The 9823-nt window shown below is 30.0% G+C and overlaps 1 protein-coding gene and 1 long non-coding RNA gene across 3 annotated transcripts in view; both read left to right on the top strand.

Annotated features, from left to right (window-relative positions):
- Positions 1–1377: 1377 nt before the first annotated feature.
- On the top strand, positions 1378–2903 carry LOC135844109 (uncharacterized). The gene is made up of 3 exons (XR_010558451.1): positions 1378–1542; positions 1628–1813; positions 1927–2903. It is a non-coding gene; the product is annotated as an uncharacterized LOC135844109 (long non-coding RNA).
- A 4900-nt stretch (positions 2904–7803) lies between these two features.
- cher (filamin-A) overlaps positions 7804–9823 on the top strand; it is a 104658-nt gene continuing 102638 nt past the window's right edge. For both annotated transcript variants that reach the window (XM_065363481.1, XM_065363480.1), the window contains exon 1: positions 7804–8303. The gene's annotated coding sequence lies outside the window, so the exon portion shown is untranslated. The remainder of the gene's footprint in view (positions 8304–9823) is intronic.

Here is a 9823-nt window from a genome sequence, read left to right as displayed (position 1 = left end):
ATTCTGAAATGTTTTTAACCCTTTGAGTGTTATTAATACCTATTCAAAGTTTTAACCACACATGTCAATGGTGATGAGGAAATTCAGAATGCAAATAAATTGATCGAGAAAAATTGTAAAAGATTAAAAACTATAACAAAAAATTCCGAGGGTTACGATTCGGTTGATGTTATTTGTTCTCCAAGTTTCTTAAGCACCCAAATCTTTAAATTTTAAAAGAAAAAAAAAAAGAAAAATCCATATTTGCCTTTAAAAATATATTGGATTATGGCTGTTCTTCAAACAAAAGGCTAAGGATTTAATTTCATCGTTGTCTTCGTGAAATTAGCTTTTAAAAAATTGATTTAAAATATTAACAAGCCCCTCGTCTGTTCTAAATGAGAATAAAAAGAAACGTAAAAAGCGTATTAATGATTTTAGAAACACCGATTTCTAATATCAAAGTTTTTCAAATAGGTACTTTTTTCAGCTTTTCAAAAATATTTCATTAAGATAAAGTTTTCACAAAATGATGTTCTGCTAATAAAATAGAAAGTTGTTAGCTGAAATCGAAGCAAGATTTATCGGAACAAAACAACCTTACCTATTCGAAAAATCAACTTGCTTACTGATAATTTAAAAAAATCCTTTTTTTGAGAAACGACCAAGAATAGTAAACGAAAATCAAAATTCAATTAAATCCGTAACGCAAGTATTATTTTTTTTTTGAATTTAAGTATCTGTGAAATTAAACGTAAATAAAAAATAAAAATTTCATTATTTTATATTATGTTTTTTTCATTAAAATTTTATTTGATGATTTAAAATCTTTTTTTATTAAAAAACAATTATTATAAAAATATATATTTTACTTTTATTTATTTTTTTAAAATAAATGTCCTTTAAATTCACGAGATTAAGATGGATTTTAATTTAAAAAATATTGAAAAATTCTAGAAAAATGGGTTATAGGAAAATTTTAAATATTTTGATGAAAATACATCCAGGAACTTGGTAATGAAATGTAGAGATTCGATTCTCTGGGCGAATGGAATAAATACTTGGTAAATAAAATTGTAATCAGTTTCCTGTTTTTTTTTATTTTTTTTATTTTTATTTATTTTTTATTTTATTAGCAAAATGATCCTGATAGTCTGGAAAGAATAGAGAGGTTACGTGCTGAAAGCAACGCATCATTAATTGCAAAGAAGGAAATGTATGTATTTGAAACTATTATGTACGTACCACTTTGGAAAATCCTCTTTCGAGAAACGATCGAGAATTAATAGACTCTTTTAAATGGAACATTAACTTCATGATAATTGAGATAATCATGAAAAAAAATACCAGATAACCCTCGATTAATTAAAATTTAAATTTAAATAAATTCATCACAATTTGCTCTAATTCATCGCGATCGCCATTACTAAAATCAAATCATAATTTAGTCATTTTTGTATCGAAAAAAATCCACAATATTGTACAATGCTAGCAATAATAGCACAGTGTTTTATTTTTGTTCATGTTTTGAGCACCAAATTTGACGTCATCGTGGGATCTCAGGTACCTATAGCTTGGTTATAAAATTTTGAAGTTGAATTCTTTACAGCTTGAAATAGTCCTATTCGTTTCATATTATTATGAACAGTCGACAGAAAAAATTCGCTATGAAAACTCGTTAGATGAATTCGCTGCATTATTAGATACACGTACTAAACTAACTGACACACCGATAAAAATTCAAACTGGAGATGAAAACCGACGAAGTGAAATTAGTCGTTTGGCTGGTAATTTATCTGATCACATGATGGAAAAAAATGATATCACAAATCCAGTGAGTTGGTTTGGAATTTTATTTCAATTAAACTAAAATATGAATTGAGAGTTCAATAATTTTTTAAAAAATAATAATATTGTGAATTTTCATTTTTTTTTTTTTTTTTTTAGATAGAAAAATCAATTTTAAGAAAGGTGAGAAGCGTTCTTGTGGAGCTGCGTGATTTTATTTACAGTATAGAAACAGTTTGCCTGAAAAATATAACCAAGATCGATCACGATGAAGCATTATTCCCTTCATTAACTACGATTACAAGAGTGAATGATGCAAAACACAGCCGTCGATGGAAATCTTTTTTCGATAAATGTCATCATGAACAATTTCTTCCCATTAAAGATAAAGTTGGGACTACGTGGGATAGCGAAGTGTTTTCTGAACAAACCGATGTACTAATTTTATTAACTGAGATGGATAAATCTGCTCATTTGAGAGGGCAATGGTATATGAAACAAGATTTTTCGAAAGATACTCTACTTAGTACTTTGAAAACGCATACAAAATTTAATGGTGAATTTATTACATTTGTTGATATGCTCTATGATATTATGACTGGGTTTTATGATCGATGGATAACTGAATTGAAGTCTAAAAACTAGAAGAAAAACACGTCGTTTTGTTCTGAGTCGTTTCTAATTTTTTTTTCATCGATGTTTTTTAAAAAATTTGATTGGAAATTATATTTTTTATAAATCAATGAGCATTGGTTTTTTTAAATTGAAATTAATTTTCTTTTTTTTTTTAAATTTCAAAATTCCAGGTTTTCAATTAGATTACAAATAAGTTACATAAGTACATATTACTTGATATTTACGAGGATGTTTTTTTAAACGTATTTTTCACGGTATTCTTTCTTGAAATTCAATTATTAAATAATGAATACGATTGAGAATTTTTTTTTGAAATTGATGTTCAATTTTTTAAGAATTTGAAAAATATAAAATAAGTATGTTTTAATTTACAGGTACCTACTTGAAATGAAAACTTTTTTTGATACAACTTTAAAGTAGGTACCTACTTACAGGTATCTGGTTTTTATTATATTTTTTAAAACATCAATTTTCAATAAAATGAGTATATGGCACCTAGATTTTTTTCGTCGAGTTTTTTCATTTTTTTGAAATCCAATTCAATTTTTTTCTTTAGCTAAATTGAACTGAAAATATTTTTAAAACGATTTTTGGTTGTAGCTGTCAAGTTTTCAACAAGAGTTGATTTTTTTTTTAATTCAAACTGTTTCAAAATAAAATCTGAAAATTTTAGTTTTTTAGTTCAATTGAAAATATGTAGGTAATATTTTAAATTAAGTATGAATTATGCATATACATTACAATACCTCTACCTAGTACCTAATACCTGCATATCTTCTTCATTTTTTTTTAAATTTTAGTGAACAGTAAAATTTAATTACTCAAGTACATCTTGGACTATGAAAATTTGAAAAAAATACATTTCAAATTTTAAAATGAAATTCAAAATTTTTTTTATTTACAATTCAAACTGTTTGGAGCTTCGAGCGAGTTTTAAAAATTTCTCCACATAAGTTTTGAATCGCTCTAAATGGGCCAAAAATGAACTTTTTTGAAAAAATTAATATTTTCACTTTTTCTGGAATGTACAAATTGGTCAAAAATTTACAAATTGTCGAGAGGGTGTCCAATAAGCACATACCAAAGTCATACTATAGGTGCTAAAGTTCATTGTACAGGCCCTTCCAGAGCGATTTGAAATTTCTGGAGAAAATTGAAAAATCGCTGGAGGCTCCAGAATGGCCCAAAATAAGTATGTAGTTGTTGATCCGTGAGAGTTAAATTGAAGGAATTATTGGTTCATTTCGCTCAAAAAATTTCACATTTCATGAAAAAGTTTAAAAATCACCCTTAAAACAGTTTTTTTTTCATTTTCAAAAATTTGCCGAAATCTAAAAATTAACTTCATTTAAAATTTTGGTTACGGAAGTTTTGCTCTTTCGATCTAGTTTGATTTTGTTTCAATCAAACGTTTTCTTGCATTCCTTGTCAGTACGCGATAACTTCTCCCTCTCACTCTCCTCCTCAGCCTCAGCTTCCATAATCTTTGAAATAAAAAATATTTGAACGAGAAAAATATTCCTCTTTTGATGCTCTGCGACAATCACTCGTAATGTTTTATCAAATCATCTATTTTTAGGAGTGACAACTTCAGGGCTTATAAACAATTTTTTCCGAAAAAAAACTACTCTAGTAATCTAAAAATCTTGAAAAGGTAACTAAAAAAGAATCAGAACATTACACCTTGAAACAAAAAGTTGAACCATTTTGCAACTTTTTAATATAAAAGCAAGACTTCTGGACTATTTTTGGCTATTAGAGAATTTTTGCAATATGTGGCAAAAAAACCAAATTTTTGATAAAAACCGAGTATTTCTAAACAAATTTTGGGAAAAAGTAAAACTTTTTGAATTTTTTTGCAAAAATAAAAACAAAACAAAATTTTGCAGCAAAAATGCTAAAAAGCAAAAAATTTGGAATTTGTGTCGAAAAAACAAAAATTTCAATTTTTATCAAAAATATCAATTTTTATCAAAAATATCAATTTTTGGAATTACGAGTTTTTTTTGCAATTTTATGGTAAAAAATGATATATTTTTGATAGTTTATGACAACTTTCTAAAAAAATCAACACCTTGCAGTTTTGTTAGAACGAAGAACTTTTGAGCATTTTTGGCAAAAAGAAAGTTTTGTGATAATTTCATGTTACCAACAAGTAAAATATTTTGAAAATTATAGGCAAAAAAATGATACTTTTTCTGCAATTTTTGTTGAAATGACAATTTTTTTTTTAAATTTGTTCCTAAAAAAACGAAAAAACGTGATTTTTGAGTAATTTTTGAAAAAAGAAACAAGATTTCGGAATTTTTTACAAAATAAAGACCAAACTTTGTCAACTTTTGCAAAAACGAGACTTTTGTGATACTTTTTGTGCGATTTTTGTCGAAAAAACGAGACTTTTTTTAATGTGTTGGTTGAATGGGAAAAATTGAGACATTTTGAAATTTTTTGCAAAAAAACGGCCCAATTTTCCCATTTTTTGCAAAAGCGAGAATTTTATGATCCTTTTTCTGCGATTTTCGTCAAAACAACAACGATCGAGGTTTTTAAAAATTATTTAGTAAAAAAATGAGTCTTTTGGCAACGTGATATGAGTCTTTTGGGTAATTTTTGAAAAAAATCAGGCATTTTGGAATTTTTTGGAAAAAAAAACGATCAAGTTTTGTCAATTTCTTGCAAAAAGTAAGATTGAAAACTTTAGAAAAATGCAGAACAGTATAACTGAGTTCAAACTCGAGAAGAATCACATTAAAACAAATTAAATCCCTCTTTTTTATAATGGGAAATGGATTGTAGTGGTTTCGATTTTCACATAAGCTATCTACCAATCATTATAGTGCTAAAAAACTTCACCTAAAAATTGAGGAAATTTTAGATTTTTTTTCAAATGCTCAACTTTCTTTTTATAGGGTTATTACACGTCAATTGGACCAAGAACTGGTAGGTGGGTTCGGCGATTTTTTTGAAATTTTTCCTGTGGAAAGACCTTCCAAAGGGATGACCAATGGCGCAAATCGCAGCCCTCTAGCCCATTTTTAAAGGCAGCCAGGGGGTGTCAAAGTTTTCAGTGAACCTGAAATATCATCCATTTCAGCAGTGGATTACTCGATAACCGCGACACCTACCAAAATGGAACATTTTCCCATAGTTAGGGTTTTTGAGACGCTTTTTGATGATATCATAAGAATCAGTGTTGCCACTTTTTTTCGTACAAAAAATTAGCTCAAAAAGTTTTGAAACGTAGTTTTCATATCGTTCCGACTCTCAAAAATTCTGAAAAAAATATATTATGGACAACTTTTTATGCTGAACAACATATTAAAAAATTGGGATGGTAACATGTTGCGAAGTTGATTTTTAAAAATTCAAAGTTTGCGAAAAAATGCAATTTTTTGATTTAAAACATGAAAAAAGTTTTGGGTGGTGAAGTTGACCCATTTGACCCCTATTCTTACGTATCTGTTGAAAAAGTTGAAAAGCCCCTTTCACTTAATGAAAATAAACTCCTCACAAAAAAATCGAAATTGGAAAAAATTCAATTTTCAAATTCAAACATCAAAAAAAATTTAAATTTATTCAGTTGTCTTATTTTGACCTCTTTCTGACGTATTTCATGAAAAAGTTGATGAAAATCACACTCACAACAAAAAAATAAAAATTTGTTCATTTTTTGAATCTTTTTCGAATTTTGATTTTTTTTTGAGGAGTTCATTTCATCGAGTGAAAGGGCTTTTTCAACTTTTTCAACCGATACGTAAAAATACGGGTCAAATGGGTCAACTTCACCTATCAAAATTTTTTTTCATGTTTTAAATCAAAAAATCGCATTTTTTTCGCAAACATTAAATTTTTTAAAATCAACTTTGCAACATGTTACCATCCCAAGACCCAATTTTTTAATATGTTGTTCAGCGTAAAAAGTTGTCCATAATATATTTTTTTCAGAATTTTTGAAAATCGGAACGATATGAAAACTACGTTTCGAAACTTTTTGAGCTAATAAGTGGCAACACTGATTTTAATGATATCATCAAAAGCCTCTCAAAACCATAACTATGGGAAAATGTTCCATTTTGGTAAGTATCGCGGTTATCGAGTAATCCTCTGCTTAAATGGATGATATTTGAAGTTCACTGGAAACTTTGACACCCCCTGGCTGCTTTTAAAAATGGGCTAGAGGGCTGCGATTTGCGCCATTGGTCATCCCTTCAGAAGGTCTTTCCACAGAAAAAATTTCAAGAAAATCGCCGAGCCCACCTACCACTTCTTGGTCCAATTGACGTGGAATGACCCTAAAAGCTCCCGGAGAAAAATTTATAATTATTTAAGATGCTCATTTTTTGGTGCTTTACAACTTTTGTTCGGACATTTTTTTCATAACTTGGCATTTTGAAAATATATTGCTGAAAAACCAACAGTGTGATCATTTTCAACTCCTCCCCGTCACCACTCCTAGTCTCTGCAGAGTGACCAGATAATACACAGATTTCAAAAAAAAAAATCAGAAGGAAGGGAGGGAGGGAAGGCGAGGTGTTACCGAAGCAGACTGGTGTTTTTCAAAAGAATCCAAACTTTCGCAAAATTAAGCTTCGATAAGTTGAAACTTTGAAAAAATGACTCACTCATTCGTGACTTTTTAGCATCGGGCAACTTTACATTTTTATCAACACAAAAACTTGAATGATTTAATCCTACCATGAAAAAAATCACATCAATTCAAACCTTTTCTCGCAGTTAAACAAGAGTCAATCTAAAAAGCTTATATACCATGGTTAGAATGTAGATAAAGATACTAAATAGAATTCTGTCATTTCAGCTGAGAAAAATTTTGACAAAGCAACATAATCGCAGTTCTCGATAGACCAACACGAACATTCCGATCACCATCCTCAATCTTTACTCATTCCTTCGTACCTAGACCTACGTACATTTTAACCTATCAATTTTTCATTCAACTTTGCCAAACTCGATGCATCACAATATTCCCAATAATATATGCATGATTAACATGACGTTAAAAATATTTCAACCAACCGTCTCCGAAGCAGCATCTGTTCAAGCTCGGACAAAAGTGAAAACTGTCAATTTATGGTCATAATGTAATAGCTGGTTGAATCTACACCATATAAGGTAAAGGTAAAGTTTTAATTTTAATCTGTACGTACAAGACGTACGGGGTCACGTTGCATATGGACTGAGCCAGTTCTCTCGTGCCCAATGCAAACCGATTCGACGATAGGATAGGAAAAAGCATACAGCATTGTATGTACCTGCAGCCTCACTGCCTCACAGCCTATAGGTATACGATAGTATAGGTAATTTTCGTATCAATAAAAATGACACTTCGGTATCGTTATTCGTGCTCGAGCAGCCAGTGAAAATAAATATTTTAAAATACGCCCGTCCTCGTACATTGAGTCGTTCCGGAGACAAAACAGGGAGAAGGTAGATTCTGTTTATTTTTAAAATACATCGCTATCGTGTTGGTGTGTACGTGTAGAAAATTTCTAAGCTCGTGTGTTACATTGAACTGATTGTGTTGGCGGTGCAGAGGTGGTACATTTCGTGAATCAGCTAATCCGCCAGTCTAGAGAAGCTTTTTTCTACACGCAAGTTGAATAACTGGAAGACGCGTCATTCGTACAATTTTCGACGAAATTTTTTCACGTTTTTGTTAATTTTTTTTTTATACTCGTAGTTCTTTTTTAAAACGAATTAGCTGTAAGATAATAAGTAATGATTCGATCGTCGTCGCGAGTTTTTCGATAATGCTGATCCGCTATTCTCGATTCATTCGTTATTGTGAATCGAATGTGTGATAAACGCGAGTGTGATTTAATTTTCATCGAATTCTTCGCTGATATTGGGATTAATCCGATCGAGAATATATTCCTTACACTGTGAGTACCGAGTTTATTACCATTTTGAATACCTACCTAGCTTTATAAATTGGAGATTTTACTCACGGCCATTTTTAGCCCATGAAAAATGCACGTTTCATTGATCGAGATTTACCTACTTGAAATCATACCTACATATACGTGAATAAGTAGGCACGAATGGTGATGTTCGAAACTGTACAAAACCCTACACGAGAGAATTGGCTATATTGTGTGATTTTTCAACATCTCGACAGAGAATTTTTACACCATTCTTTCTCACACTCGAATACGCGTAATTTGAAAATTACGTTTCACTTTAGTATTTATAAATGACAACTCATGGCGTCTGACAGTTTTTGTAACCGTATCGTGAGCTGGAACGATGCCTAATTTGGAAACAATTTAAAGCCACTTACCAATTTCTAATTTCACTTTAGCTGTATTTTGATTTTCAGCCTTTCATTGTCTGCTTTCGATGTTGTTGTTGTTGTTCGCATCTTGTTATGTGTTTTATCGTGTGACACCTTTGGTGACTAAGGAAGAATTTTCTAGCCAATTTATTCGTCGTTGTTGTTGTGATGGTTATTAATAATTCGTTGCATCATCGAGATCTTGCATTTTGTTTCTGAAAAAAAAAACATATCGAAATATTTAGATTCGGAATTAACTTGTTTTTGAAATTAATATCGGGTTATCGTGTTGATAAGGTTAGGTATTGAATTTGTGTTTGAAATTGAGAGCTATTAGGTACTTTGAATTGCATAGAATTGATTGATTTTTTTGATAATTAATTCACCGAAGATACACGTGTCTACCAAAGTATACTCGATGGATTTAAAACAACCTTACAGGGTTCATAATTGGATTCGAGGGCCCTTTTTGCATGTGTGAGAACCCATGGAGTTGTAGTAGGTAGATAGGTACCTACTTTGAGGTAGTTTTCCAAGTTCCTGACCAAAAATTTAAAAAAATCAGAAATGGTCATACTTCAATAAGCAATTCTAAGGTGTTTTGAGACTCATTTATTCGAAACAAAAAGTTACGAAAAAATCCTTTCTTCAAAGAAAGTTTGAATTTGAAAATCATGATACATATTTTTATTTAGACTTGATTACAGTCTACATTATCATTGATAAGAGCTCTATAGGATTTTTTCAATTTCAAAAGCCTGAAAAAAATGTCAGAAAGTTGTTTTTGAAAAATTAACATGAATTTTAGAAATTTTATCGGGTTTTTTTCGAGTTTTCACAAGTAAAATTTGATACTAATAAAGCACAAAGTTTACTTCAGTAAAATTCTCAAAGTGTCAGAAATTGATCATTTTTTTCAAAATTTTGAAAAAGTTATTGCAAATTGATCCAGTTCTTTCCAAATTTTTGAAAGCATGGGAAATTGTCAAGAATTCTGAAATTTTTAATGTTTTCATAGGTCAGCGTAGTGCCGACCAGTGACTAGTTACTTGTGAAAAATACTTATCAAAAATTACCAGTAAGTAAATAGCAAAAAATTGCCATAATTGACCAAAAGTTATACCAGTA

Source organism: Planococcus citri, chromosome 4 (genome assembly GCF_950023065.1).
Source record: "Planococcus citri chromosome 4, ihPlaCitr1.1, whole genome shotgun sequence".
Taxonomy (NCBI): domain Eukaryota; kingdom Metazoa; phylum Arthropoda; class Insecta; order Hemiptera; family Pseudococcidae; genus Planococcus; species Planococcus citri.
This window is presented reverse-complemented; position numbering and strand designations above follow the sequence as displayed.